Genomic DNA, 16,503 nt, shown 5'->3' on the forward strand with positions numbered 1-16,503 from the left:
ATAGACAGCAGCCCACCAGGCTCCTCTGTCCCTAGGATTCTCCAGGCAAGAATACTGGACTGGGTTGCCATTTCCTTCTCCAATGCATGAAAGTGAAAAGTGAAAGTGAAGTCGCTCAGTCGTGCCCGACTCTTAGCGACCCCATGGACTGCAGCCTACCAGGCTTCTCTGTCCATGGGATTCTCCAGGCAAGAGTATTGGAGTGGGGTGCCATTGCCAACACCTAGTAAAGCTCCTGGTATATACCAGCCACAGAATAAATACTTTGTGAATGAATATTTTTTAAAAAAAAGAAGAAGAGGGGGAACTAGAGCAATTTATATCCATATCAAATGAAAATGAAAAGAATGAGTCACAGCCAAATGAAGAAACATGGATTAGTATTCCATTTGGAGGAAATCGCATGATTTGATATAGTGAATGGGGAGACCTAAGTGCAGTTTGGTATTCATGCAAAATAAAGTGGGAGACAAAGAAAGATAAGAGATGAGACAAAGGTGAATAGGTTTTTATATCTCAAGTTGGAAACTGGAACTCTGGGGAGCCAGAAGACTTTTAAGTGGAGGGTGATTTTTTTTTTTTTCTCCCAAATGGACATTTTAGAGAAAAACATTTTGACTGCTGTGCAGAGGCTAGATGTAAGGGAAGCAAGACTAGAGAGAGAAATCAGATATGAATCTGTTGTACTAGTATAGGCAGAAGATAATGAGATCCTAAACTAGAACATCACTAGTCAAAAAAGAGAAGGAAATAGATTCAGGATATATTTTGGAAGGAAAATCAGTAGGACTGGTGACAGACAGGATCTGTGGGAGAAGAAAGAGGGAGAGGGTAAGAATACCTAGATTTTGGCTTAATTGGCAGAAAAGATTTATTCAGTAGTTATTCAGTGAATTCTGATTACATCTTTACCCCTGACACTGGCATAAGTGTTAGGAATATGGCTATAAACAAAAACAGTCTTTCCATAAAGGAGCTTGTTCCTAACTAAATGAAATTGAATGCACATAATTGCCCAAAATTTGTGTTTCAGGTTTTTTTTTTTAATGTATATATTTTCTTGAAGTATAGTTGACTTACAGTGTTTCAGGTGCTCATCAAGGTGATTCAGTTAATACAAATACACATATATTATTTTTGAAAATTTTTTCCATCATAAGTTACTATAAGATATTGACTATAGTTCCCTATGCTATACAGTAAACCTTTGTTTCTTGTTGCATATCTATTTTTTAATAAGAAATATAGCATTCTATTCATACTAAGCCAAACAAGTACAACCAAAATGTCATAATTTTTTTAGTTAGGCAAAAATTCATAAGCTTTCTAAAATATATATATATATTATACATATTTATATGTGTGTGTGTGTGTGTGTGTACAAAAGCTTTTATAATACATTTGATAAAGCCTTGAAGAAGAACATCAAAAAAAAGATGGAGAAATTGGAGAACATAAACTAAATGAGAGGAAACACTGAATATGAAATAGAAAAAGTGAAACAAACTAGATAAAAGTAAAAGATCATCATATAGTCCAGTTATTTTTAAACATGACTGCTCATTAGAAACATAAATACGGAGCTCTGGAGAAAAAGCAATACCTAAGCATTTGTATTTTTCAAAAAATTTCAAGATAATTCTGATATGCATCTGGATTTTAAAAAGTGATTACAGGTTTGTCTATTAGATCCTAGTTTATTCTAGTTTAGGTGATATAGAGTTCTATTATTTTTCTGTTGACCAATCATGGTACAATGGTATTACATGAGTAATAGTTACAGAATCACAGTAGTAAAACATGTTTATCAGTTTTCACAATCTATAGCCAGACAAAAAATAAAAGTCAATTACAATTGCAAGCAAAGCAAACAAAATTAGCTTAACAGTATAAAATAATTACATACAGTTTGGGCAGATCAAGCAGAGTGATGTGGTAAGTGGAAGTGCATACATCCACATGTTTTCTTTCACCCAGTCATTTAATCCATTTACATTTAAAGTAATTATTGATATGAATGGTCCTATTACCATTTTCTTAATTGTTTTGGGTTTATTTGCTGTAGGTCTTTTCCTTCTCTTGTGTTTCCTGGCTAAAGAAGTTCATTTAGCATTTGTTGTAAAGCTGGTTTGGTGGTGCTGAATTCTCTTAACTTCTGCTTGTCTGGAAAGCTTTTGATTTCTCCATCAACTCTGAAGGAGAATCTTGCTGGGTAGAATATTCTTGATTGTAGGTTCTTCCCTTTCATCATTTTAAATATATCTTGCCATTCCTTTCTGGCTTGTAGAGTTTCTATTGAGAAATCAGCTGATAGCCTGATGGGAGTTCCCTCTTATGTTATTTGTCATTTTTCCCTTGTTGCTTTTAATATTTTATCACTGTCTTTAATTCTTATCAGATTGACTACTATGCGTCTAAGTCTGTTTCTCCTTGGGTTTATCCTTCCTGGGACTCTCTGCTTCCTGAACTTGGTTAACTATTTCCTTTCCCATGTTTGGGAAGTTTTCAGCTATTATCTCTTCAAGTATTTTCTCATGTCCTTTCTCTCTCTCTTCTCCTGCTGGGAGCCCTATAATGCAATAATTGATGCATTTAATGCTGTCCCAGAGGTCTCTTAGGCTGTCTTCATTTTTTTTTCCCCATTCTTTTTTCTATATTCTTTTCTGTGGCGATTATTTCCACCATTCTGTCCTCCAGGCCATTTATCTGTTCTGCCTCAGTTATTCTGCTCTTGATTCCTTCTAGCCTATTATTCATCTGTTTGTTCTTTAGTTCTTGTAGGTCTTTGTTAAACATTTCTTGAATCTTCTCAATCTTTGCCTCCTTCTTTTCCCGAGATCCCGGATCATCTCCCCTATCATTATTCTGAATTCTTATTCTGAGTTCTGTCTCCACTTCATTTAGTTGTTTTTCTGGAATTTTATTTTGTCCCTTCATCTGGGACTTAACTTTCTACTTTGTCATCGTAATTAATTTTCTGTGATATGTTTTTTGTTTTAGCCACTGTGAGACTGTGCGTCTTCTGTCTGCCTTCTGATGGATGAGTCTAAGTAGCTTGTGTGAGCTTTTTGATTAGAGGGACTTGCTCTGGTAGACAGGGCCTTGCTTAGTAAAGCTTTAATCCAACTATCTGCTGATGGGTGGGGGTTGCACTCCCTTCCTGGTAGTTGTTTGACCCAGCCCTGTACAGGCTCTAGGTTGCTCCACCAGGAACCACAACCACCATGGAGAACAGTGTGGAGATTCCTTAAAAAACTGGAAATAGAACTGCCTTATGATCCAGCAATCCCACTGCTGGGCATACACACTGAGGAAACCAGAACTGAAAGAGACACGTGTACCCCAATGTTCATCGCAGCACTGTTTATAATAGCCAGGACATGGAAGCAACCTAGATGTCCATCAGCAGATGAATGGATAAGAAAGCTGTGGTACATATACACAATGGAGTATTACTCAGCCATTAAAAAGAATGCATTTGAATCAGTTCTAATGAGGTGGGTGAAACTGGAGCATATTATACAGAGTGAAGTAAGCCAGAAAGAAAAACACCAATACAGTATACTAACCCATGTATATGGAATTTAGAAAGATGGTAACAATAACCCTGTATATGAGACAGCAAAAGAGACACTGATGTATAGAACAGTCTTTTGGACTCTGTGGGAGAGGGAGAGGGTGGGATGATTTGGGAGAATGGCATTGAAACATGTATAATATCATATATGAAACGAGTCGCCAGTCCAGGTTTGATGCACGATACTGGATGCTTGGGCCTGGTGCAATGGGACAACCCAGAGGGATGGGATGGGGAGGGAGGAGGGAAGAGGGTTCAGAATGGGGAACACGTGTATACCTGTGGAGGATTCATGTTGATATACAGCAAAACCAGTACAATATTGTAAAATTTAAAAAAAAAAATCCATCTGAGTTGACCCAGCCCTGGTGTTATGGGCTCTATGGTAAGGTTAATGGCAAACTCCAAGAAAGTTTATGTCAAGGGGACCTTCCAGTACCTGTCCCTATGTGTTGAGCCCCTGCCAACCCACAGCTCCACAGGAGGCCCTCCAACACTAGCAGGTAGTTTTGGTTCAGCCTCCTGTGGGGTCACAACTCCTTTCCTCTGGGTCTTGGTGTGTGCACAATTTTGTTTATGCCTCCCCTCCAGGACTGGAGTCTCTGTTTCCCTCAGTCCTCTGGAAGGCCTATAATCAAATCCTGTTGGCCTTCAAGGCCAAATTCCTTGGGGGTTCCCAGTTCCTTTGTTGGATCCCCAAGCTGGGAAGCCTGGGAAGGTTCTGTGAAAGTTCAGAACCTTCACAATAGTGCAAGAGCTTCTTTGGTATTACTGTTCTCTAGTCTATGGATCAGCCACCCGGCGGGTATGGGGTTAGATTTTATCGTGATTATGCCCCTCTTACCATCTCACTGTGGCTTCTTCCTTGCCTTTGGACATGTGGTATCTTTTTTGGTGGGTTCCAGTGTCCTTCTGCCAGTGGTTGTTCAACAGCTAGTTGCAGTTTTGATGCTCTTGCAGGAGGAGATGTGCACATGTCCTTCTACTCCGCCATCTTAAACTGGCTCTTTAGTCACGTTTTGATCTCTGCATACAACTGAAATGCCTAAATGAAAAAGTTTCAACCAGACACACTGGTTTTTATTAAAACAAAGTCTCTTTCTTATTTTCCTCACTCCCAGGGCAAGACAATTACTTAAAAACTTAGCGTATGGTAGCTGCCTCGGGCTCCAGAGGTGGCTGGGCGTCACAGTAGGACTGGGCGGCCAGGTGGGAGGTGAGGGAGGGGGCTCAAATAAGACAAAATCTGTTTATTCCAGTCATTGAGGGACCTGCTGTTCTTTGAAACTGTCCCAGTTGATCTGATACATCAAGATGTTTATGATCCTTTTGACTGTTCAAATTAGGGTATTTTATATCAGCATCAGATTTTTTTACCCTAATTTGTCAGCTGAAATGTTTGTTGTTAAGAGTCTATGTTCTGCCTATTATCTTGATCCTACTCCAACTAGCCTCTCCGTACAACATGGGAAGGGTAAGGACTCACTCTTGCATTTTTAATTCCCTATCTATTGGTTCCTTCTCTTCATTCTAAATATTTATATATATTATATATATAATATATATACTCTCATCCTAAATATGTATATAATATATAAATACATATGCATTATATAAAAATATATATTATGTTTTATTTATATTATTGTATTATAAATATATATATTACATATATACCCACTCCAGTGTTCTTGCCTGGAGAATCCCAGGGATGGAGGAGCCTGGTGGGCTGCCGTCTATGGGGTCACACAGAGTTGGACACGACTGAAGCCACTTAGCAGCAGCAGCGGCAGCAGCATTACATATATATATTCTATTCCTTCAAATTTAGCTTCCCCCTAAAGCTTTAACTCATCTGTTCTTTTATTCACAGCCAAGCTTCGTAATCTGTACTAAATGACTCTATTTCTTCATTGTTTGTTTTATTAATTCACTACAGCATGGCTTCTTTCTGTTATGTGACTAAAATTGAATTTAACTGTTAGAGTCAGATAATAGTCTTTGGGAGATCATTTAAGATGGTGGATCCTGAGCTTACCTCTCTCACAAGCACACCAAAATCACAACTGTATGCAGAACAACCATCAATGAAAAAAAGTAGAACCTATCAGAAAAGATCTCCTCCAACTAAAGACATAAAGGAACTAAAATGAGATGGGTAGGAGGGGCAGATTCATGACATAATCAAGTCTCATAGCCCCAAGTCACAAACTGGAGAATAATTATATTGCAGAGGCTCTCATAGGACTGAGAGGTCTGAGCCCCGTGTTGGGGTCCCCAGGCCAGGGGTCCTGGCATTATATATTTGTGTGTATATGTATTAATATGTATAGTATTTTACATATGCACACGTGTGTGTGCTCACATACACAATGGAATACCTCTCAGCCATAGTAAGGAATGAAATTTTGCCATTTCCAGCAGCATGGATGGCCTTGGAAGTTATTGTGTTAAATGAAATAAGACAGAGAAAGACTAATACTATGTGATATCACTTATGTCTGTATTCTGAAAAACACAACAAACTAGTGAATATAAAAAAAAGAAGCAGACTTACAGATAAAGAGAACAAACTAGTGGTTACCAGTGGGGAGAGGGCAATGAAAGTTGCTCACCCGTTTCTGACTCTTTGCGACCCCATAGACTATACAGTCTCCTTTCCCTTCGGGAAGAGGGAAGTGAGAGCCAGAATACAGGTAGCTGACTAAGAGGTGAAACTAGGTTGGTGCAAATGTAATTCTGGTTTTGGACCATGAATTTTAAGTCATTATAACTAGGCTCAAACACATCTTTATTAATCAAAATAAGAACCATTACAATCAACACACTTTTGCCAGTGAGAAATAAGTTTATTCCTGTCACATAAAAATCCATGCTTCAGTATTTGACGAACTCTTAGAAAGCATTTTCTGCCTCCTGCTGGCTGTGGAAATATTTTCCCTGCAAAAAGTTGTTGAGATGCTTGAAGAAGTGGTAGTCAGTTGGTGAGAGATCAGGTGAATATGGTGGACGAGCCAATACTTCTTAGCCTAATTCGTTCAGCTTTTGAAGTGTTGATTATGCAACATACGGTCAGGTGTTGTTGGAGAAGAATTGGGTCCCTTCTGTTGACCAATGCTGTATGCAGGCATTGCAGTTTTCGGTGAATCTCATGGATTTGCTGAGCATACTTCTCAGATGTAATGGTTTCTCTGGGATTACGAAGATTGTAGTGGATCAGAAGGGCAGCAGACAGAGACCATGACCTTTCTTTGGTGCAAGTTTGGCTTTGGGAAGTGCTTTGGAGCTTCTCAGTCCAGTTAATGAGCTGACTGTCACCAGTTGTTATATAAAATACACTTTTCGTCACAGGTCACAATCTGATTGAAAAATCGTTCATTGTTGCATAGAGTAAGAGAGACAACACTTCAAAATGACAATTTTTTTCATTTGCAGTCAGCTTATGGGACACCCACTTATTGACCTTTTTCACCTTTCCAATTTGCTTCAAATGACAAATGACCTTAGAATGGTCTATGTTGAGTTCTTTAGCAGCTTCTCATTTAGTTGTGAAGAGGATCAGCTTCGATGATCCTCTCAGTTGGTCGTTGTCAACTTCCGATGGCCAGCCACTACATTCTTTGTCTTCAAGGCTTTTGTCTCCTTTACAAAACTGTTTGAACCACCACTGCACTGTACATTCATTAGCAATTCCTGGGCCAAATGCGTTGTTGATGTTGTGAGTTATCTCTGGTGCTTTATGACCCAATTTGAACTCAAATAAGAAAATCACTCAAATTTGCTTTTTGTCTAACATCATTTCCATAGTCTAAAATGCATATAAAATAAACAAAAAGTAATAATTCATTAGCAAGACAGATAAAGCAAGAAATGCACATTAAAATGATGTATAACATAATCACACTTATTTAAGAACATATTCATTCCAGTATCAAATGGCAAAGTTCAGCAGTGCTAAACCAAAATTACTTTTGCACCAACCTAATACATTCTCGGAGAAGGCAATGGCAACCTACTCCAGTACAATCCCGTGGACAGAGGGGCCTAATGGGCTGCAGTCCATGTGGTCGCTAGGAGTCAGACACGACTGAGCGACTTCACTTTATTTTTTCACTTTCATGCATTGGAGCAGGAAATGGCAACCCACTCCAGTGTTTTTGCCTGGAGAATCCCAGGGACGGGGGAGCCTGGTGGGCTGCCGTCTATGGGGTTGCACAGAGTCAGACACGACTGAAACGGCTTAGCAGCAGCAGCAACAACAATACATTCTACTAAAACTCTCCATAAATACTTTAATTCCTGATGAAGTTCTTCAACAAATTACCACAGAGATTTTACTTGAATATGTCCAGTGATCGGGAACTCATATTCAGAAAGGCAGTTTTCTTTTCAGAAATTAAATTACTTTTGCACCAACCTAATACTATGTATAAAATAAGCTACAAAGATATATTATACAACACTGGGAATATAGGCAATATTTTACAAATATAAATAGAATATGCTGCTGCTAAGTCACTTCAGTCGTGTCCGACTCTGTGTGACCCCATAGACTGCAGCCCACCAGGCTCCCCCGTCTCTGGGATTCCCCAGGCAAGAACACTGGAGTGGGTTGCCATTTCCTCCTCCAATGCATGAAAGTGAAAAGTGAAAGTGAAGTCGCTCAGGCGTGTCCGACCCTCAGCAACCCCATGGACTGCAGCCCTCCAGGCTCCTCCATAAATGGGATTTTCAGGCAGGAGTACTGGAGTGGGGTGCCATTGCCTTCTCCGAAATAGAATATAACCTTTAATAATTGTGAACCACTATATTGTACACCTGTAACTTTTATAATACTGTACATAAACTATATTTAAATAAAAAAACAGTTTGGGACAGAAAAAAGTAGATTTTATAAAATGCCATACTACACCATATCTTTTCATTTTCACAGCCACCTTTGTGTCAGTATAAGTCACCCTCTGCCCTAGTGATGTAATGATGCTTGCCTAGAGTCATATAGAAAATGGCAAAATATTCAACACCTATTCTTTTGTTTATAAATTCAGGATCCTTTATCCTTTTTTTTTTTTTTGTCATACCATAACTGCCTTTTACTTAATTCTCATCCTTCTGAATCTGTTTACATTTCTTGTCTTCATTGAGATTTCCTCAGATCTTACGTCTCGGATTCTTTCTCTTAATTGTCTTCAGTTTTCACTTCATCTCTTTTTCTTCACCAGTTGAAATATATTCTATAAACTTTTATCCCTATTGTTGTTCTTTTTTTTTATTTTTTACCTGAATGATCTTATTCATTTCTATAACCTCAGCTATTATTTATCTGCTGATTATTTCCAGATCTAAATCTTTTCTGGACCTCTTTCTTGAGCTCCTAAAAAGATTTTTTTTCAAGTTGCCTATTAGATGTTTTTCCTTGGATGTCCTACCGCTTCCTCAGATGTATTCTGAGAACAGGCCTCAATATTCTTCCTTCCCTGACCTTCTGGACCTGACCTTCCCTACCACTCAGTTACCCAAACTAGGAATTTGGTTTTACATGCCTCTTCCACTTTTTAAAAGTTTCAAATCTAAATGATGAACAATTCTTATCAGTTCTATTGAAGTATGTTTTAAGTTTGTCCCCTTTATTAAATTCTCACTGCTATTAAGGTATAAACTCTCAAGTCCTTGCACTTGGAACATTGAAATAAGTATCCCTTCTCATGTCTTCTGATCAAATCTGCCATATGGTACCAAATCACCACAAAAAGACACGTATGCATGCACGCGTGTAGACACACACATCCATCCATCCATCAGAGTTGTTCTCTGAACAGTCGTGTCCTTGAAAATCGTTAGTGATTTCCCTATTGCCATCAGAGTAAAGTCCAAATTCCTAAGTATGCCAGTTTGAGTGCTATAATCTAGTTTCCTGAAAACTTCCTTGCCTTGTAGCCAGTCCATATTCCACTTCCATACATTGAGCTGATGATTTAGTTTATTTTTTGTAATTTTTTATTGATTTTTTTAAGATATCCAATTTCTTGCTTGTGTTTTTTCTCTCCCTAGAGTACAGCTCCCTCCCCAACAATCTTCCATTACACACTCTCCACAGCATTGATATCTTTTTTAAGTGAAAGTTGCTCAGTCGTGTCCAACTCTTTGTGACCCCATGGGCTGTACAATCCATGGAATTCTCCAGGCCAGAATACTAGAGTGGGTAGCCTTTCCCTTCTCTAGGGGATCCTCCCAACCCAGGGATCAAACCAAGGTCTCCCGCATTGCAGGCGGACTTTTTATCAGCTGAGCCACAAGGGAAGCCCAAGAATACTGGAGTGGGTAGCCTATTCCTTCTCCAGTGGATCTTCCCGACCCAGGAATTCGAACCAGGGTCTCCTGCATTACAGGCGGATTCTTTACCAACTGAACTATCAGGGAAGCCGAAGCATACCTGTAAAATAAAGCAGCTAGTCCTAAAACCTTATGTTCACATTAAAACCAATATGCATATGGCACTATGTTAAGCACTTTGGGAAACACAAAAACTGCAAGATATGTCAGGATGAGAAGGGCTTCCTAACCACAAACAGAAAGAAAAGCTATGAAGCAAAAGTCCAATAGTGTAAAAATGAAAAAGTTCCTTGTCTCCAAAAGCACAATAAAATGAAAATGTAAATGGGGAAAATATTTGCAAAGCAGATAATGGTTGAAGAGATAATCTCATTAATTTATAATCTTTTTTAAAGATATGGGTGAAATATTAGCACTTGTGTGAGGCCTGCACAAGTCTCCTTTGTTCTTCAGTAGTCTTTGCTTAAACTTTTATTGTATCCCTTAACACTGAAAAACACATATTTGCCACCAAATATGTCTTGCTTTAAAATGGGAATTTCTTGAAAACTGGAACCATGGATTTTCTCTGTATCCCAGACTTTTAACTAGCTTCTTAACATAGTGAGTAGTTGGTGAAAGAAATATCAGCTTTAATTATGAGTTTCCCTTATGTATACATGAGTTCTAAATTTTTGTCTCAAGCAGTTTAGTTATCTTCTTTTCTAAGAAGTTTGCTCTGATTCCTTGCACTGCCATGATCTTAGGTGCTCTCCACTGAACTTACCTGTCCTAACACTTGTTGTTGTGCAGTCAGTAAGTTGTGTCTGACTCTTCGTGACCACATGGACTGCAACACACCAGGTTTTTCTATCCTTCACCATCTCCCAGAGTTTGCTCAAACTCATGTCCATTGATCCAGTGATGGCATCCACCATCTCATCCTCTATCGCCATCTGCTCCTGACCTCAATGTTTCCCAGCATCGGGGTCTTTTCTGATGAGTCGGATCTTTGCTTCAGGTGGCCAAAGTACTGGAGCTTCAGCTTCATCATCAGTCCTTCCAATAAATATTCAGGACTGATTTACTTTAAGATTGACTGGTCTGATATCCTTGCAACCCAAGGGACTCTCAAGAGTCTTTTCCAGTACCACAATTCAAAAGCATCAGTTCTTCGGCACTCTCTCACGGTTTCCCTGGTGGCTCAGATGGTAAAGCGTTTGCCTACAATGCAGGAGACCTGGGTTTGATCCCTGGTCGGGAAGATCCCTGGAGAAGGAAATGGCAACCCACTCCAGTACTCTTGCCTGGAAAATCCCATGGACAGAGGAGCCTGATAGGCTATAGTCCATGGGATTACAAAGAGTCAGACACGACTGAGCGACTTCACTTCATTTCACTTCACATCCATACATGACTACTGGAAAGACCATAGCTTTGACTAGATGGACTTTGTCAGCAAAGTGATGTCTCTGCTTTTTAATATGCTGTCTAGGTTTTTCATAGCTTTTCTTCCAAGGAATAAGTGTCTTTTAATTTCATGGCTGCAGTCACCACCCACAGTGATTTTGTAGCCCAAGAAAATAAAATCTGTCACTGTTCCCACTTTTTTTTTTTTTAATTTTACCATCTATTTGCCAAGAAGTGATGGGACTGGATGCCATGATCTTAGTTTTTTGAATGTTGAGGTTTAAGCCAGCTTTTTCAGTCTCCTCTTTCACCCTCATCAAGAGGCTCGTTAATTCCTCCTCACTTTCTGCCGTTAGGGTGGTATCATATGCGTATCTGAGGTTTTTGCTATTTCTCCCCACAATCTTGATTCCAGCTTATGATTCATCCAGCCCAGCATTTTGCATGATGTACTCTGCATGCAAGTTAAATAAGCAAGATGACAATATACAGCCTTGACATACTCCTTTCCCAATTTTGAACCAGTCTGTTGTTCAATGTCCAGTTCTATTTCTTCTTGATCTGCCTACAAGGTTCTCAGGAGGCAGGTAAAGTAGTATTTTCCCATCTGTTCAAGAATTTTCCAGTTTGTTGTAATCCACACAGTCAAGGGCTTTAGCATAGTCAATGAAGCAGGAGTAGATGTTTTTCTGGAATTCTCTTGCTTTTTCTATGATCTAACAGATGTTGGCAATTTGACCTCTGATTCCTCTGCCCTTTATGAATCCAACTTATACACCTAGAAGTTCTCAATTCACGTGCTGTTGAAGCCCAGCCTGGAGGACTTTGAGCATTACCTTGCTAGCCTTTGAAATTAGCACAATTGTATGGTAGTTTGAACATTCTTTGGTATTGCCTTTCCTTGGAATTGGAATGACCTTTTCCAGTCCTGTGGCCACTGCTGAATTTTCCAAATTTGCTGGCATATTGAGTACAGCACTTTAACTGCATTATCTTTTAGGATTTGAAATAGTTCAGCTGAATTCTATCACCTCCACCAGCTTTGTTTGTAGTAATGCTTCCTAAGGCCCACTTGACTTCACACTCCCGGATGTCTGATTCTTAAGTGAGTGAGCATACCATTGTGCTTATCTGGGTCATTAAGACCTTTTTTGTAGAGTTCTGTGTATTCTTGTTCTTAATCTCTTCTGCTTCTTTTCAGGTCCTTACCATTTCTGTCCTTTACTGTGCCCATCTTTGCATGAAATGTTCCCTTGGTATCTCCAATTTTCTTGAAGAGATCTCTATTTTTCACACTTTTTTTAAACACTTATTGTTAGTTATTATAATTACCTGTAACTGTATATTACATTGGATTTTCCCTAAAGCTTAGATGGTAAAGAATCTGTTTGTGATGCAGGAGACGTAGGCTCGATCCCTGGGTCAGAAGATCCTCTGGAGAAGGGAATGGCAATCCACTCCAGTATTCTTGCCTGGAGAATCCCATAAACAAAGGAGCCTGGCGGGCTACAGTGCTTAGGGTCACAAATGTATTACATTATATTCCATGAGAGAACATACACTATATATCTTTCATCCAAGTCCAGGCTATGTAGCACTTAGTAGGGCTTATGGATATATTTTAAATGATAAAGGGAATAACTGAATGCAATAAGCCAAAATAGAATCACTAATTTTTTTTACCTTTATTTAAAAATTCTGAATAAATAGTTCTCTGGATTCAAAGAATTTTAGGGCAACCATCTCTGAACCAAGAGATTATCTATTCTCATCAGCAAACATTAAAGAGAAAAGATTATTTATCTCATTTTTTGGACAAAGCTTTTCCTAACCTGTTAGATGGCCGATAAGAAAATGTGAAGAGATTGGGAGTTCCTTATACATAATTAAGTAGCTCATTCTTGCAGATAGTTCAATAATTTATGTGTGAAATATACTTTTTTCAACAAAATCGGCTTTTTAGAAAGCCTCCTTTGAAGATGTTGTTGTTGTAGGGTTTGTCGTTCTAGGATCTCTCTCTTAAGAGAATTGGAAATTCTATACTTTGTGAAGAAAAAACGATGCATTACATAGGCACAAAATTAAAATCACCTTCCTAGTATGAGGTCAAGTCCTGTTTTTATGAAAAGAGGTTTTTATTTGTCTGAAAACTAGATTAGGAGAAAGGATATATGTGAGAGAGTAAGGTAAAACAGTGAGGGGGTGGGGATAATTATAGAACAATTTCTTTCTTTTTTATCCTTCTGTCCTCCAAACCTCCTTCTTAATCTGATGCCTCTTAAAGGGAGGGTAAGTGATAGGCAAGACTAAGTGAAGGCTGAGATGATAGCTTAACTGACTTCGAATACGAGAAAGTTTGTCATACTGGACCTTTGTTTCTTTCCACTTGCCTGTGAGCCTGGCTAAGTACTCTAAAGGAATGTACCTTTTATATCCTGAGCCTTTACCTGTTTAAAGACTGAGCCTCAAAATTCAAAGGCAGTTCATGCTCCAGATATTTGCCTACCTGAAGCACAGATGGAATTCAAGTATAGTTATGGTCCTAGAAAATGTATTTGAAGAGTAGGTTCCCTCGCTGTTTTGATATGGGAAAGGGTTTAAATTTTTAAGCTGTTGAATTGCTGAAATAAAGAGGAGATTCTGACTCCACAAAGCAAAACACTTAAGAAACATTAGGATTGCAAATGGAACCAAGGCTTCTGTGAGAAATAGTGGTAAAGTCAGAATAGAAGATGCTTAGGGCAAGAGCCATTCATTTCATTTTTCCAATTAGTATTATGTACCTTCTCTATTCAAACCACTGGGGAAACTGTCTTTAAGTTAAGAGGGAAAATGTTACAAGTCTAGGCATTAATGTTTGGTTATGCCCAAGGAGGAAAAGCCTGCCGAGTCAACATTATTTCAGGCTAGCATAAGTCCTTTTGAAAGAGGTTGCATTTGGCCTGAGGCTCCACCCACCAGCAGAAAATTGGGTTAAAGACTTACTGAGCCTAGTTTTGCCCACCAGAACAAGACCCAGTTTTCCCTATAGCCAGTCCCTCCCATCAAGAAGCTTGCACAAGCCTCTTATGCTCATCCATCAGAGGGCAGACAGAATGAAAACAGCAATCACAAAAAACTAACCAAACTGATCAAATGGATCACAACCTTGCCTAACTCAATGAAACTATGAGCCAAGGCATGTAGGGTCACCCAAGATGGTCGGGTGATGGTGGAGAGTTCTGACAAAATGTGGTCCACTGGAGAAGGAAATGGCAAACCACGTCAGCATTCTTGCCTTGAGGACCCCATGAACAGTATGAAAAGGCAAAAAGATATAACTCAAAGATGAACCTCCCAGGTCAGTAGGTGTCCAATATGCTACTGGAGAAGAGCAGAAAAACAGCTCTAGGAGGAATGAAGAGGCTGAGCCAAAGTGGAAACAACGCCCAGGTGTAGATGTGTCTGCTGGTGAAAGTAAAGTCTGATTCTGTAAAGAACAATATTGCATAGGAACCTGGAATGTTAGGTCCATGAAACAAGGCAAATTGAAAATGGTCAAAACAGGAGATAGCAAGAGTGAACATTGACATTTTAGGAATTGGTAAACTAAAATGGACCGGAATGGGTGAATTTAATTCAGATGACCATAATATCTACTCCTGCATGACTCACAAGCTGGAATCAAGATTGCCAGGAGAATATCAATAACCTCATATTTGCCAGTGCACCACCCTAATGGCAGAAAATGCAGAGGAATTAAAGAGCTTCTTGGTGAAGGTGAAAGACGAGAATGAAAAAGTTGGCTTAAAACTCAACATTCAAAAAACTAAAATCATAGCATCCCGTCCTATGACTTCATGGCAGATAGATGGGGAAACAATGGAAATAGTCACAGACTTTATTTTCCCAGGCTTCAGAATCTCTATGGACAGTGACTACAGCCATGAAATTAAAAGACGCTTCCTCCTTGGAAGAAAAGCTATGAATAACCTAGACAGCATATTAAAAAGCAGAGAGAGAACTTTGCTAAGAAAGGTCTGTACTGTCAAAGCTATGGTTTTTCCAGTAGTTGTGTTTGAATGTGAGAGCTGGACAGTAAAGAAGGCTAAGCACTGAAGAATTGATGCCTTTGAACTGTGGTGCTGGAGAAGACTCTTGAGAGTCTGTTGGGCTGCCAGGAGATCCAACCAGTCCATCCTAAAGGAGATCAGTCCTGAATATTCATTGGAAAGAACTGATGCTAAAGCTCTAGTACTTTGTCCATCTGGTGCGAAGAGCTGATTCACTGGAAAAGATCCTGATGCTGCTAAAGATGGAAGGCAGGAGGAGAAGGGGGCACTAGAAAATGAGATGGTTGGATGATATCACCAACTAAATGGACATGAGTTTGAGCAAACTTGGGAAAAAGGTGAAGGACAGGGAATCCTGGCATGCTGCAATCCATGGAGTCACAAAGAGTTGGACACAACTGAGCGACTGAACAAAAACAAAGGACAGCTAGGTAACTCTGTGAAAAGAAACATGAAAACCGTTAGTGAGAGATCTTTAAAATCCCTTCCAGTTTTAGTTTCTATAATTCTATGACTGACTGAACTATAACATCCCCTCTAGACAAGTTTCATGAATCTTTGCTCCTGAGTTCCTTTTAATACATTTTAATAATTTAGGTACATACCACCATAATTTAAAATACAGAAACTTCATTTATTAAATGAGCTTTGTAGACCTGATTTACTAAACATAGTACAGACAGGCATTTAGCCAGATATCTTGCTGGGGCACCCTTGTTATCCAAGATGTGAATATTTGTCAGTATTCACAACCCAATTCAAATGTTTGGTATCCCAGACTTCCCTGGTGGTCAGGTGGTTAAGAATCTGCCTGCCAGTGCAGAAAACAGAGGTTTGATTCCTGTTTGGGAAAGATCCCATGTGCCACAGGACAACTAAGTTCGTGCACCCCAAAGTCCGTGGTCCACAACAAGAGAAGCCACTGCAATGAGTATCCCCTTTCCATAACTAGAGGAAGCTTGTGTGTTACAACTAGAGGAAGCCCGTTGGCAGCAACAAAGGCCCAGCACAAACGCAACCAGAACATTAAATACTTTTTTTAATGTTTGAAATCCCATTCTAATTTAGAGATCAGGGGCTGAATTCACATTTTGAAAGTGATGTTTTTCATTGTAGTACCTTACATCTCAATTGATGTTGCTGAAAACAAAA

The 16,503-nt window shown here is 39.1% G+C and overlaps 1 protein-coding gene across 3 annotated transcripts in view; it reads left to right on the top strand.

The window, feature by feature from the left end:
- The window catches only part of FAF1 (Fas associated factor 1), a 497,629-nt gene that overhangs the window by 329,006 nt on the left and 152,120 nt on the right, over positions 1-16,503 (top strand). The gene's annotated exons all lie outside the window — the stretch shown is intronic.

This window comes from Bos taurus, chromosome 3 (assembly GCF_002263795.3).
Source record: "Bos taurus isolate L1 Dominette 01449 registration number 42190680 breed Hereford chromosome 3, ARS-UCD2.0, whole genome shotgun sequence".
Classification (NCBI taxonomy): Eukaryota; Metazoa; Chordata; class Mammalia; order Artiodactyla; family Bovidae; genus Bos; species Bos taurus.